This window comes from Crotalus tigris, unplaced genomic scaffold (assembly GCF_016545835.1).
Source record: "Crotalus tigris isolate CLP2741 ecotype Arizona unplaced genomic scaffold, ASM1654583v1 scf7180000017613.987060, whole genome shotgun sequence".
Classification (NCBI taxonomy): Eukaryota; Metazoa; Chordata; class Lepidosauria; order Squamata; family Viperidae; genus Crotalus; species Crotalus tigris.
The window spans coordinates 22,802-37,732 of record NW_024096512.1 but is presented as its reverse complement, the minus strand read 5'-3'; the positions used below and the strand labels follow the sequence as shown (position 1 = coordinate 37,732).

The following is a 14,931-nucleotide window of genomic DNA, read 5'->3' as shown; positions in this document are numbered from 1 at the left end:
ATAAACACAGGGCATTTGACTTTTGCATCAAGTTCTTTTTTCACTTTCCCTCATGCATCCATCTTTTCCCCTTTGGGCTGAAGATCTCACAGCAAAATATAATAGGTGGGGCCAATACAAAAGAAAGTAGATTAAAATCTGTATACATACTTATTAAATTTTTAATAAGTTAAATAGTAATGGGTTTAGTAATTTTCCCAATTGTGAAATAAAAAAATAAAATAAAAAATGATGCCAACTATTTAATCAGTGGTACCAGGTTCTTCAGCTCTGCTTTAAATGTTGAAAGACTCCCAAGCCAAAATCTCAACAAGGAAAGAATATCACTATTAGGTATTACAAGTATAGCAGTAGCTATAGATGACATCATATTTTCTTCAGATTACGGCCTAATTAATTAATTTGTATTTATTTAATACCACATCTCACTGACTTCAGGTCTTATATTTAGTCAAAACTGATGAGACACTTATAGATGAATGTTTACATTTCCACAATAATAGCATCTGTATATGAAATATTCTAGTTTCTTTGCTCACCTACTGTCAAGACTATGCTGACAATACCTTAATCTCTAACTTTTCTGCATTTCTGTGCTTCATTTCTTCTCCATCTCTTTTAATATATCATCCTGCTTTCAGTTCATCCACAAAGCTGTCAATTTCCCAATATGCTCCCCCCCCCCACACGCACAACATCTACATTTCTAGTGATTCTAAGATAACTCACTTGAGAAATATGCCATTCTATTTCAAATCTGCCAGTGTTCAAGGATGGCAATCTATTTCAATAGGGGTGCATGTAAAAGAGAAAGACAGTTTATCTGCACACAGTGCTGCAGTTAAGTTCTCTGGCATGGCATATTGTCCTTCAAAAAGATGTAGAAACGTAAAGCATAAACTTTTATTAACATATTTTATCCCAATACTACCACATGGTTCATGATTCCACCAGCCAAAGGCTTTTGCAACATCCCAAGGAATAAAGAAAAAAAATAAAATATATACATTCCCAAAGATTGCAAAACTGAAACCTGAAACTTGAAGAAAGATATAGTGACATGATATAGTAAAGAGTTCATTTTGCCAAGAGTTTAGTCGAGTTGCCTATATTCTCTAGAATGCCAAGAAGAAGAAAAAATGTTATGGGTCATCCCAAAGATATTTTTTTCTGGAGCAAATTTTTGAGATAACATTCAATAATCATTTCAATAATTATAATTTTATTTTAGTTAGGTTTTTTACCACTTCAGCAATTAAATATTCAATAATATTTATTAGGTCAATGACCAGCAAAAAGTCAAAAGAACAAAAAGAGAAGCAAATAAATACAATAATATAATAACAACTAGCAAAATAATTTTTTAACCATCAACTTTTGCTTTGTCTTCCTCAATGCTATTGTTTCTAGAAAGTATATTTGTTGACATCTAGCATACACACAAACACAAACATGGAGAGAGAGAGAGAGAGAGAGAGAGAGAGAGAGAGAGAGAGAGAGAGAGAGAGAGAGAGAGAGGCATATATGAATGTGAATACTCCAACATTGGAAGTTTTTAACAAAAGACTGGACAGCCATTTGTCTGAAATGGTATAAGGTTTCCTGCCTGAGTAGAGGATTGGACTAGATGACTTCCAAGGTACCTTCCAACGTTTTATTATTATTATTATTATTATTATTATTATTATTATTATTATTACTACTACTACTACTACTACTACTACTACTACTATTACTATTATTATTATATAACAGTCTGATGGTAATGCAAGCATATGTACTATGTGTATGTACCATTAGCATGATGCATAAAATTGTATTATATTGTATTGTATTGTGATCTTGCTTTAGAGTAGGCTGCATTTTTACTAAAACCAAACCTAATACAATCAAACTCAAGTGTAGAACTAGTTGCAATTAATACTCATTTAAATCAATCAAATATATTTCAGTATAGGTTTTTATTATTGAATGCTCTACCCACAACCCCTGACCTTAAACATTACCATAGATATATTTTTGCTTTGTTTTGGAAAGCATGAAGGTATGAAAGTCTTAAACCACTCTCTTCCAACATGAGACTCCTATGGCCCTGATCTGTTCAGGCAATACATTCCCAATTTTTTTAGGAAGACACTAGTTTTGAGAAAAGGCTGTTGTAAATGTTACTAATTGTAATTTACTCATTTTTCATATTATAAAGAAATTTAGGCGTAGGTCATATATGGGATTACATTTGTGTGCATTAATTGAATACATTTCTTTTTAAAGCACAGGGAAGCACAAACAGGTTTTCTTAGGTCAGTCAGGAATACTTTAAACAGGTTTTAGAGTTTATAACTGATATTATAAAATGCATATTGTAATAAAAAATGATACAACTACAGACAATATCAATACATTATTTTAAATACATATTTCTGAATAGATATGCTCCTAGAAAATATATTACACTTTAGATGTCAGAAATCATATTCATATTGAATGTAATGTGGACGTCTATGGTGTCTAATATGAGAAATAATTACATAAAGATTATGTGACAATAGTCTGATAGAATCCTTGTGTTACTGTGCTAATTATGAAAATCTGCATGGCTAATAAAAATAGGTGAACATTTTCATTTACTTCTAGTGAGAGAATATAAGCCATAGAAGGCAATGTTATTTCTTGATTCTATGTTTTACTGTGCAGCTTATTTCTAATAAACATGAATATTCACCAAATTAGGTTCTTTTTTATTTCACCAACTTTAAAACAGTACAGTAATTTATTCAATATAACAAGGAAACCCAATAAATACTTGGCTAAACAGTAGACAATATAATCAGGGAGAGAAGAAGAAAGATTAGATAAACCATCAGATTTATTAATGTGGACATCTTCTAGGGACAGTGATCCAAAGCCATAATTCAATCCTTAAGAAAAAATACGAAAGTGTTGAAAATGGTTCCCAGTTACAATGCAAGCCAATAATACTTGCCATAGCTAGTTGACCCATCAGGAACCATTTCTGCAGGACAGAAATCAATCCCCTAGTTACCTTCAAAACAGCATATTTTTCTGCTCTAATTCCAAAATACATTCTTTGTTGGCTCAATTGCTCCTGTCCGTTTGTGCTGCAAAGTAAGGTCAGTAATTCACTGGCTGTTTTGAAGAAGAAAGACTACCCCATCAGCTAAACCAATACGTATCATGCACTGTAATGTTTTTATACTTTCTTTCAGTAGTGTTGATGAAATATATGATAGTTAAGAGCACTACTTAGCACAATACATTTACCAGTTCCCCTATGGCCTTATTTTTTTACTTCAGGTAACTTCAGAAACAGAACAATAAAACCCTAGATTTAATTTCCCCTCTCTGCTATTTTTTTAAAAAAAATTCTACAAAAAAGTAATTAAAAATTCGCTTTTTAAATTTTTGAAGAAGCAACTTTCTCTATGCTAAGAAAATATCTTAATCATTGTGCTATTTTAGCAGCACTGTTAAAAGTAGATGTGGAAATTGAAATGTCAGAATGCAGATTGAAAAAGTTTTTTAAAGCTACTTGTGTCTCATATATTGTATACATATGTGTATTTAATTTAGTGTATGTGTATATATGTGTTCATATGTCTTTGTTGTATCTATTATTCTTCCTGTATACATACATATAAGGGTATATATGCCCAGTAAGATCCACCTATATCAAAAAATGGGATTGGCCATTGCTTTCCTGAACTAGCATGTTGGGAGGGACGTAGCAGGCAACTGTCCATGGGAGAACATGGTAGCCTAGAACATCTTAGCAAAGTATCTCGGTCCTGATAGGATTTTCTTAAGACAGCTTAGACTCAAGACAGCATGAACACTGGATAGCTTATGTAATAAGTGTGGAAATGACTTATGTCTGGACCCTATGTAAGAGTCTGTGAATGAATAGGCCAATTGTATAAGAAAAGCCTCATCTTTGAAAATGAACTCTGTCACTCTACAGTTTTAACCTAATTAACTAGAGAGATATTATAGGAAGCAGAATAGTCTATTAGGAAAGGGTATTTAGACCATTGTTATGTACCCATATTAGCATTGACTTTCCACTTTTTAGTAAGGTTTTTTTTTTTACATTACCTACTATCTGTAGGTTGAAATTGGGATCTTCTACATGTAAAATATGTGTCCCATTGTTAAAATAGGAACTATTTTCAAAGAGAGTGTAAAATATGTGTCCCATTGTTAAAATAGGAACTATTTTCAAAGAGTTAGCCAATATTTTTATACTATGGCTATATCTGAACTGTGATGTACAGATTTCTGAAGATTAAAGTGTGATGATGGTACAGAGGTAGAATAGATCTCTTTGAAGTTTACTTGGCGAAGGGTGACCTAAACACGCTACTATGTTGGCCTACGCTAATTAGTATCATACTCATAATACATCAGTGAAAGTGATCTTAATAACTGAGATTCACTACATTAAATATATTGCAATCTGATGCTTAAACAGCTAGCATCCTACCTAAATTGATGCATTTTAATGCTATTAATCTGATCATGCTTTATGCAAAAGTAAAAATGCCAGCACTGATACAATGTGATCTGCAAAAATAACAAAAGTTTAGTAGTTTTTTAAAATTTTGTTAAGATAGTTCTACAGGTAAATTTGGAAGTTCCTTGTTTTCAACCTTCTACTTTTCCCTATGATTCTAAGTTGTCTTTCTTACTGGTGTAAAGAAGAAAATGTTACCTACCCCTCATAATTTTGCCTTTCATCTTAACTTCTTTAGCCTGAGAACTTTCAGAATTTGTGAAAATAATCCATCCAAATTATTAAAGCTTCATACCTCAACATATGCAACAACCAATTAGACATAGTTTTCACTAAAGATATGTTTGTTTTTAGTATAAGTCAACAAATACATGCATGATATGGTCAAATAATTAAAAAAGCCTATTTGGGGCTTTGGGAGTATCCTGCAACTGTTCAATAAATCAATGCTTACAAAAACAATATTCTAGACCAGACACGTCAAACACAAGGCCCGGGGGCCGGATGCGGCCTGCGACATAGTTTCATGTGGGCCGCGAAGCCATTCTGGAAACAGTGAGGGAATGGCCCCTGCTACCTTGGCCCCAGCCCAGGCCACCCAGGAGCCAATGTACAATTTTGTGGTGGCCATCTATGCTGAAATGCATTTATTCTTGGCTCCATAAGGCTGTCTAGAAACAGCAAGGGACCAGCCCTTGCCGCGTTGGCCCCACCTCCTGGGCGCGCGCTGGGGAGGTGCCACCCTTTGTGAGGAATGAAGAAATGCACCATTGCCTGGAAGTGGCCAGCAAATGGCCCTCGCCTACTTCATATATCCGGCTTGATGGGCTCTGGGCCAGGGGTTTCAGCAGGCTCTTCCAGTAGACCATGTCTTGGCATTTGCCCTGGTCCCACCCCCTTCTCCCAAAGACCCTCAGATCTGTCCCACTCCAGCCCAGACTCCCACAGGCACCTTGACGTAAACGATGTAGAGCTGGCCATGCCCACCCAGTAGGCCACACCCAGTCCAGCCACGCCCACCCAGTAGGCCACACCTACCCACCACTCTAAGGACAACCACAATGTTGATGCGGCCCTCAATGAAATTGAGTTTGACACCCCTGTTCTAGATATTAGGCTATCTGAGTAGATGAACTGTTCAGAGAGGCAGGTAAAAGATGAGAAATGTAGTGTCAGAGTTCAAGTACACCCATAGAAGAGCATTTATATGCAAACCTTAAATAGTCATTTGTAAAATGGAAAAAGAGATATTTCCAGAAATGAGGTGAACAAATGATGTAGAAATGGCTCATGGAAAATGTAGCATTTTTAAAATTAAATGTTTCAAGAAAATACTAGTTTTGTGTTTGTACATTTTCCCAGTTATATATCATTATTTGTAAACCTTTGAAATATACAATAGAAGGAAATAAATATGTGGCATGTTGAAGTTTACAGTGCATTTCTGTTTTTCCTGGGTAGATAGCAAGCTTGTCTGTTAGGTGGTCTAGTTCTGCATTTCTTTTTTTTTTCCAGAATTATACCCATACTAAAATGAAATATTGTTTAATAAGACCTATTCTACTTGTTGAGAAGAAAAGCTCTAATAATAATTTGAACTGTTGGTATTTAGAAAAACTGAAATTATACTAGTCTGATCTGCTATATAACTCTGGATATGCTAACAATTCATTCATTATGGTAAGATGTCCCCTCCCCATCCCATCATTGCTATTTCTCCATTGTTAATAATCTGTCAGCATTTTCATTTTCAGTCCTGATTATCAGCAGTTTGCAGAAAAATGTCTTCAAAGGTACTCAGATTTTTGATCCTGTCAGAAGAAAATAGAGGGTTTTTTTTTAAACAGAAAATTAAATGACTACAAATGCATTATGAAAGAATAAAATGGTGTTAATGGTTTGAAAATGCTTGCTACATGCCAATAATCTTTTTTTCCTAAGTGTGTGTGTGCTGGGAGGGGGGGAGGGGAGGAAAAGCGAGGAAACCTCACCCAAATTTTATATGTTACCTGGCACTATTGTACTTGCTGCTTATTTGTATCACTTATTTGGGGTCACTAGAAATATTTTGAAAACAATGTCCTTGTTCTCTTGAGAATAAATCTAACGTAGCTCATCATAATCAGATTAACAACGATAAAAAGAAAAGGCTGTTAAGTCCTCACTCCAGGCACCTTTAGGTATCTCAGAGGAGCAACGTAGTCCATCAGGTCTAACCTCTTCAGTGTGAGGAATTCAGCTCCAGAAGTGTCTTAATGTCTTCAAGCAGATCCATGAATGTTTTTAAAACATGTGCGTATGTATTTGTGTTATGCTATCTATGTATAACCAATGTCGCAAGAACCTGCATTTAAGAAAAATCTCCCCTGTCAGAGTAATCTTCTCAGTGGTGAAAGTATATAAATGTATTTGTATGCAATGAATGTGAGCACCAACCTACAACGTGAAAAACAGGGCCAAGGATACTTAATCAGTGGTTTGAAAAAAGTGCCTAGATCTTTGATGAATGCAGTACCTATCTGCTATTGTTTACACAGCCTATCTCTTTTCAGGCTTCTGAATTTGAAAAAAAGGTGTCTCTCCTTTAAAGTGTTGACTTATTAGTAAAAAAATTAATGCAATAATGGAAGCTGCAATGTTTTTTCAGATTCAAAAGCTGCTTTGGAAAACCTGAATAAATCTAAGTGAACAACTTTTGATTTTTGGAAATGATATGGATTTCAATATGCTATTACCAGGCCACGTGTGCAACAGACGACAACTAGTGGAATCTTTCTTCTAATCCTTTCTTTTTCATGAACAGCAAATAAATTGTCATACTCAGCAAAGAAGGAAGACAATAAAGGCTATGGACAAACTTGTACGAAAAAAATGAAATAATTATCTTTGCGAATAGAATTACATGAATATCTTATTGTTTTATTACAGAATGCAACAAAAGCAAGTATTGCAAATGATTTCCACATTAGTGTCTTATATATCTTTATCTAGCTATTATTCAAATGATATAAAGCTGGTTCATATTACTGTTATTTTGAACTTGGATGTCTCTCCAAGACTAATGTGGAAATTATCTAAATCTGGAACCAATCCAATGATTTTTTTTAATTAACACCTCTTTTTAACACTACTGCCCTTCAGATATGTTAGTTTCCACAGATGGTATAGCTGATATTTTTGTTTGTATATATGTTAATTTCTTCTACATCTGGAAGACAACTGGTTGATGAGGATTGGACCAAAAGTCTTATTATTTAAAGAAAAATCAGTTTAATAATCCCCTTTCAACATTAGTTTTTAGCAAAAATATAGGTTCTTTCTGCCTTAGTCATAATCAGACATTATTATCTTAAGATTAAGATATTATTAAATCTCATTTTTTTCTTTTTAAAAAAATAGAATTAAAAATAGATGAAGAAAGCAATGCTAGGCATTTGATTTTTTTCCCCAATTTTTTTTGTGCATTTTGTATACACTATGACAATCTACAACTTTTAAGTAAAGTGGTTTATGGTGAGGGGTGTGTGCGCGTGCAAATAGTTTTCAAAGGCTAACCACAACCAATGTTTGTTTTAATCTATAATATTCTAAATTAGTTAAGTTCAATCTGTTTATGATAATATACCTGCGTTAGATATCTCTCAGAGTTTATTTCTAACAATGGCAACAAATATTTTAATACAATATTTTCTGTACAACTGAGGCCTCCTTAAGCCCAGGTTGACTTCTCTTTATGGTGTTTGCTGTCTCCATCTGGAGCAGAGATTCACAGTAGTGATTAGCTGTTATATATGTGTTACTAGGAAAATAAAAAAAAGGTCTTTCTTCAGTAGTTAGCTGATCTCTAGTCTTTCTTAACAAACTATTATATGTCTACACACATACACACAAACACAAATACACACTTACATTTTAAATGGCGTCTATTTCTAACCTTAGAATAGAGTGCTTGATAGAGTTTGATAATCTTTTAATGAAAGACTAATATTTAATTACTGATAAATTAACTATCCCCACAAACATTAAACAATACAATCTGGATATGTTGCTTTCTTTTCTTCATAAAGAAACATGACAGTTCTGACAAAGGAGAAATACAGAGACCCATTTTGAAGATATTAGTCATTATATCTTTGCCAGTGCTGCATGTGAATGCCAAACAGTTTGCTATTTCAGGATTTATTCATGTTTATTCAGAAGCTCCAATGTCTTCAATTGAGTTTATTCCTTAATAAGCACATGCTACCAAGGAGTAGCATAGAATTTCAACCTTAAAGCCATTGAAAACCTCCAACTGAGAAATCACTCCCCTAATTAAAATTGTATGGTAGAAAGTGCTCCAATATAGCTTATGAGAAAGACAAGAATATTCACTGTTGTTTGTCAACATTTGAATTAGCCTTTTTTTCAGCAAAAGACCAAAGGAAAAAAAACTTTTGAATATAAGGTCAGAATTAATTTTATAGCATCATTTTCCCGGCCCCTTTCCCCACCTTTTATCCTTTTTTCATATTATTATTTGCATTTATACTTTTCTTATGAATTTTTAACAACTTTACAAGACAATGTATTTCTTATTTTATTATTTATCATATTGATTGCATTTTCTCTCAGAAGTCAAAGTGATTTGTGAAGAAATCTTGATTTCTACAAAAAGAACCTTGCTTTATTTGGATAGTCCAGCCCAATTCATCCGATGAGCTCTGTTATTAATTAGGAATATGAATTTAGGACTACAAGGTTTCCATATGGGAAAAACATCTGACAACGTTAGGATTCATACATTAGTTACATAGAGAAATGTTCTTATGATGCAATGCTAACAGTACTTTATGTAATAAGAAATTGATTATGAATTAACATTTTGTTATTATAGAGTAAATATTAAAATGTTTCAAATAAAATAATTAATATAGTTTCCTTTGAACTACAAGAATTTCATTGTGAGCCTTCTAAATCTGATATGCAATAGCTTACCAGATACATGGGTGAGGTGCATGGTTCACCATAAAAATGGCAGGATTGAGTATCATAATGGCCCATTCTTTCCCCTAACCTACATTTAGTTCTCAGTTAGTTTTCAGAAGGTTATATACGATAAATAAAATGTTACCTGTTTGCAGATTTATACTGATAAAATTTGAAGGTGTTGCTTTTAGATTTCATTATACACATATCCTCATAATTTACAATTGTAAAGAGGTCATATGGAGATTTAGAGATCTAAAACAAAAATCTTGATTAATAAATTTGAGAATATGCATAATATTTATACACAAGATTTGTTGATCTTTTTTGTAGATTATTTCCATTTTTATTCTAAACTGAAAGCAGATATGGGTATAAAAGATCATGAGCAAAATTTTCATTTAATGTATGTAAAATGACAGTGTTTTATTAAAGATGTAAACATCTAATGAATGAGAAATAAATGCACAAGGCTCATTAAATCTTGCAAAGTTGAATTACATTTACATATTAAGAAAAATATATTTAGAATGAATTTGAATTAAATTAAGCATTTAACGTAATGTGTAACTGCTTTCCTCTAATATTAGAGGATATTTGCATTATTTTCTTTTAAACATTTGAAATTTTAATTATTTTTTTCTTAATATTCTTTGAAATGAGTTGTGTATTTGGAATGATAGGAACGAACTGATAAAACAGGTAATTAGTTTTAAAATAGCATCATGATGACAAATCTCTAGTCAAATGTCTTGGAAACACATATTTTAATTTCATTAAGGAAAAGTTAAAAGAATATTGTTCCAGGTGACTGATATATGAACAATAGCATCAATTCAACAATTGTTTTTCTTGGGAATTGATTTTTTTATATTTAGATTTGTTTAAAAATAGTGATTTCCAATCTTGGAAAATTCTTTCTATCAGCAAATTAAGTCTATACCTTTTTGAGTGAGGTTGGTATTAAAAAAAAAAGGACACAATAATGCATTTGCACGCATCTGCATCTACTGTATTACATTACACCAGTACATTAGCTTACTGAAACATATGTAATTCCTTTTAACATTAGTAACAACTTTATCTACCAACATCAATGTAAATACTATGTTGATGAAACCTTCTAGATCTACATATTTTGCTGTGTTGTACAGAAAAATAAGACTAATGGTTTATTCAAAATGATGTATGAGTATGCATATCTATACACATATATGCACACACAACATGCTTTAGATCTGAATTACATCAACACTATTCTTATTTATGTTTTGGATCAGAAACTTTCACATAATCAGCTTGCAGCTTTGCAGCTGATGAATTTTGATTTACACAACAAAGAAGAACATGTGCATATATGCAAATCAGTACTCGAAACATGAGTGGTGGTGTTTTCCTCTAATTTATCAGTGCCTTCTAAATTCATTAACCCATTTCTATTAGTGACATCCTCTGTACCAAAACAATTATTTTTATGAATAATTACTCTGCCTTTTCGCCACCCCAATCATGAGGACACCCACCGAATGGCTGAAATATGATCTCACTGCATACATGCAGAATGTAAAAGCACTTTTTTTGGGGGGGGGGGAGAACTATGCAACATAAGTTCAGAAGGAGTCTCAAAAGGCCAATATGGTGGGTACTGCAATCATGGACTTAGGACAAATCTACCAGTAGCAGTCACATCAATACTGTAAGGCTTGTTTCCATTTTAAACGTCCCTCCTTCTCCAACAAAATACAATATACTAATAACTGGCTGAAAAACCCAATGGAAGGGAGAAACAGAAAAATGTAATTCTATACAGATAGACACCACATGGACACAATCATACCCATATTTAAATGATACATTCAATCTAGGTTTTTTTTTGGGTGGGGTGGCTTTTATGTTATAGGAATTCTGTTGGGTGATGAAAATACCATACAGCCAATCATACTGCTGTATTATAGAGCTATCCAAAAGTAGAAGCTTAGCTTAGTGTTTAAAATAACCTGATGAATTATTCATTGAGAGTTGATGTTTATGCAAATTCTGAAGCGTATGCCCACCTGACTGCCATGGGTTAATAATAGTAAGAAGAAGGCGGGTGGGCAAGGGGGGGTAGGGCAGAAACCCGAAAGCGTGCATATGAAAAACAAAACCCAAAGCCAAGCACCAATCTTTAAGCATTCCCCCAAAACCTATATAATCAAATGATAATACTCTTTCATTATATGCATAAAAAGAATTATAATCCTTACCTGCTTAGCTTTGTAGGGCCCTCACATTTTCTGGATGAAATAACTGAGTGTAGTGCAACCAATAAAACTGAACTGAAAAGCTGATTAAGGGCACTTACTTAATGCAAAGCCACTCACTGAATATTCATATGATGCCAGTGTTTATGCAAATTAAGGCAAAAGAAAGCCCAAGGGGATTGGTTGCCATAGCCCACAAATACTGTGTACAGCAGGAAAAGAAAAAAAACATACAGAGAGAGAAGGAAAGAGATGGTAACAAATCTTGATATTCATGACTTGGAAAGAGCAACATGGAATATTGTAAAATATTAAAAGTCCAATGTAAATTACTGCTTTAAAGAGCTTTTTCTAATCATATCATTTTGGGCCTCCTGTATGATATTTGCTTTTTGTAGGGTAATCAACAATTATCATTAATCTAAGAAGTATTGTTAGATGTGCATTCAATTTTATTTATTTTGTGAAACAAGGACCTTAATTATATTATGAAGGAGCATAAATAAAAAAAATAAAATTGTAATAATTGCAACAGAAATGCTACTGTAATATGCAGGAATAAAACCCATAGGCAAATGCCATCCCTTATTAAGGGCTGTGTGTGATGCTGCCTTTATGAACAAAATGATCTTCAAAAGTGGTATGTCAGCAGGATACTGCTAGGAATGGGAGTTGCTTCTCCTTAATTTAAATGCAAAGAATGTTTTTTTTTTCACATTATTTTTCTTTACCTTGGTCTGTCTAGTCTTTTACACTATGTTATGCCTTTTTTTCCAGTTCAAAAAAATAACTGGTATGTTTTTCCAATTATTTATATATATGAATTCTGCATCATCCCTCCCCCCCCATAATTAGGACCATGCATTTTTGCATGATTCCTTACTAGTAGTCTGTGATATTAATACTATCTGATGTCAGAATATAATGGCAAGCTTGGTATATCCTTCCTTCCTTCCTTCCTTCCTTCCTTCCTTCCTTCCTTCCTTCCTTCCTTCCTTCCTTCCTTCCTTTCTTCCTCATTGCATGTGATAATCTTTTTCTTTTAAAAATATAATAATATGAAAAGCATATTGTTGCATGATTTTGGATAGGAACAAACCTTTCTTAAAACTGATCACTATTATTTTAATGGATTGCAGAAACTGGCAACTAGCATGCTACACTTTTGTTTTAGATACAGATGTGGTAATCTAAAGAACATCATTAATATGTTTTCCAAGCATAGCATTATTCAAATGCTACATAATATGTATTCATTAGCCATTGTAGCATCCGCCAAGAAGTATTTATTGGCAGACAATAGAATATGATGCCTACGTGCTGTTGTTTTACTCTAAAAAAATCTGTATTTCTAGGGCTGTTTCCTGTTATTTCTACTGCCATCTGTTGGCATCTGATAACATTTCATGCAGATTGCATGGACATGTTTTAGAAACAGCAGTTATGGAACAACAGTGGATTAAAAAGGCATATGAGACATCTAAGGCCTTCTTTAGCTTTCCTTTCCACTCCATTGCTCAAGTTACTTTTTCTGAATATGTTTTGTCTTCAAACATGTGTCTGGAGCTCAATAACTGGAGAAGACTAGCTGCAAGGATATCAGGAGTTTAGAATTTGTTCATTTGGAGGATGAATATATTTGTAATGTTTTATGCATACCAGCAGCAGAATAAACAGCATATGTATGCCTATGCAAATCCTATAGTTAGAGGAGACAAAAGCAAATCAGAAAGGGCATTGTGCTCTCGAAGAACATATTCATGGACTAATAACAGTTAAAGATTTCTGCTACCTCCCCTTTTGTAATGCAATGTCAAAACATTGTGTGCAATTTAAACAATCCCATTTCAATTATATGGAGAATATTTGTGTGTCTATGTATGTATATTCCTACCCAGAGGAGACTTTTTTATTTTTCATTTATTTTATTTATTATCAAATATGGAGGTTGCCCATCTTCCAAACAAAGCAACTTATTTACAATGTGATAGAAAGATCTGAATCACTATGCATAAACAATACCTGAAGTAATAGCACATAAACATGTTTTAGAAACCACAATGGCTAGATTATCACATTGCACAACAAGAAGCAAACTCAAAATCAGATTATGACTTCATGCAATGTGAGAACCAGTCATTACTTTGGAGATTTGCAATACTTCAGAACAGGTAGCGCTCACTATTCTAAAAGAAACAAATGACACTTATCAGGTAATATTAGCATACATAAAGAACTTTACAATATCCACGTGCTTCTTTTCACAGGGCCATTTTGCTCTTAGTCTATAAATTGAAGTGGTGCACAAGTTGCTTTGCTGACACAGCATTTGGACATTCTCTAATCAATACAATTCAGTGACAATATTAATATGCAATATTAATATGACCATGGTCTCCTGTTGTTTCTGATCCTGACTATCACTATTGACAATCATACCTCTCATGAACTTGTCTAATCCTTCAAACAATATAGCAGTCCAACATGATGGCCAGCATTGCAGATACTTTCACACAGTCACAGTTTACCATAAATCTAGAACTAGACATATCAGACAAATGTAACAAAATGAAATTTCATTACATGATGCCTGTCATAGCACTTCTTCTCTGCCAGTCCTTGGAGATCATGCACTATAAACTTAAAATTTATTAAAGACCATCTGTCATTCAGTTGACTAAAAGATAAGTAAGAATTTCTGGTAAGATAGCAAAGAGAACAGAATTGCACTTGCTTGGCTACCTGAGGGCCTGGGGGCGGGCAGGGGAGCCAGACAATGTGCTGCATTGGGCCAGGTTCATGGCTGCCATGAACTTTTGCGTTACACTTCACGGGATTGTTATTGTGAGGAAATTGGGGGAAGGTATGTTGAATATGTTTGCCACCTTGAGTTATTTGTACAAATAAAGGCAGGATATAAATAAATAAATAAATAAATAAATAAATAGACCCCAGGCCCAAAGTGCAGAGAAGACAGATTGAAGTCCCCCAGAACCATAAGCTTTGGAAACTCATGGCCAGCTCAGACACAGAGTCCAGGAGTGGAGGCAGGGATGCTGCTACAATGCAGGGAGGAAGATATGTAAGCAGCAATCTCCACTGATCCTCAACCTCACAAAAAAGGTCTCACATCCAGTGATGCCAGGTGATGAGAGTTGGACACCCCCTCCCCAGCCCAACTAAGAAATA

The 14,931-nt window shown here is 33.7% G+C and overlaps 1 long non-coding RNA gene across 4 annotated transcripts in view; it reads right to left on the bottom strand.

Annotated features, from left to right (window-relative positions):
* LOC120300227 overlaps positions 1–11,828 on the bottom strand; it is an 81,966-nt gene extending 70,138 nt beyond the window's left edge. For 2 of the 4 annotated variants that reach the window (XR_005554605.1, XR_005554603.1), the window contains exon 1: positions 11,746–11,828. This is a non-coding gene — a long non-coding RNA (uncharacterized LOC120300227). Of the gene's footprint in view, positions 1–9,644; positions 9,723–11,745 lie in introns of those variants that run through there. The other 2 variants (XR_005554607.1, XR_005554606.1) reach the window with 2 other exon arrangements.
* Positions 11,829–14,931: the final 3,103 nt, after the last annotated feature.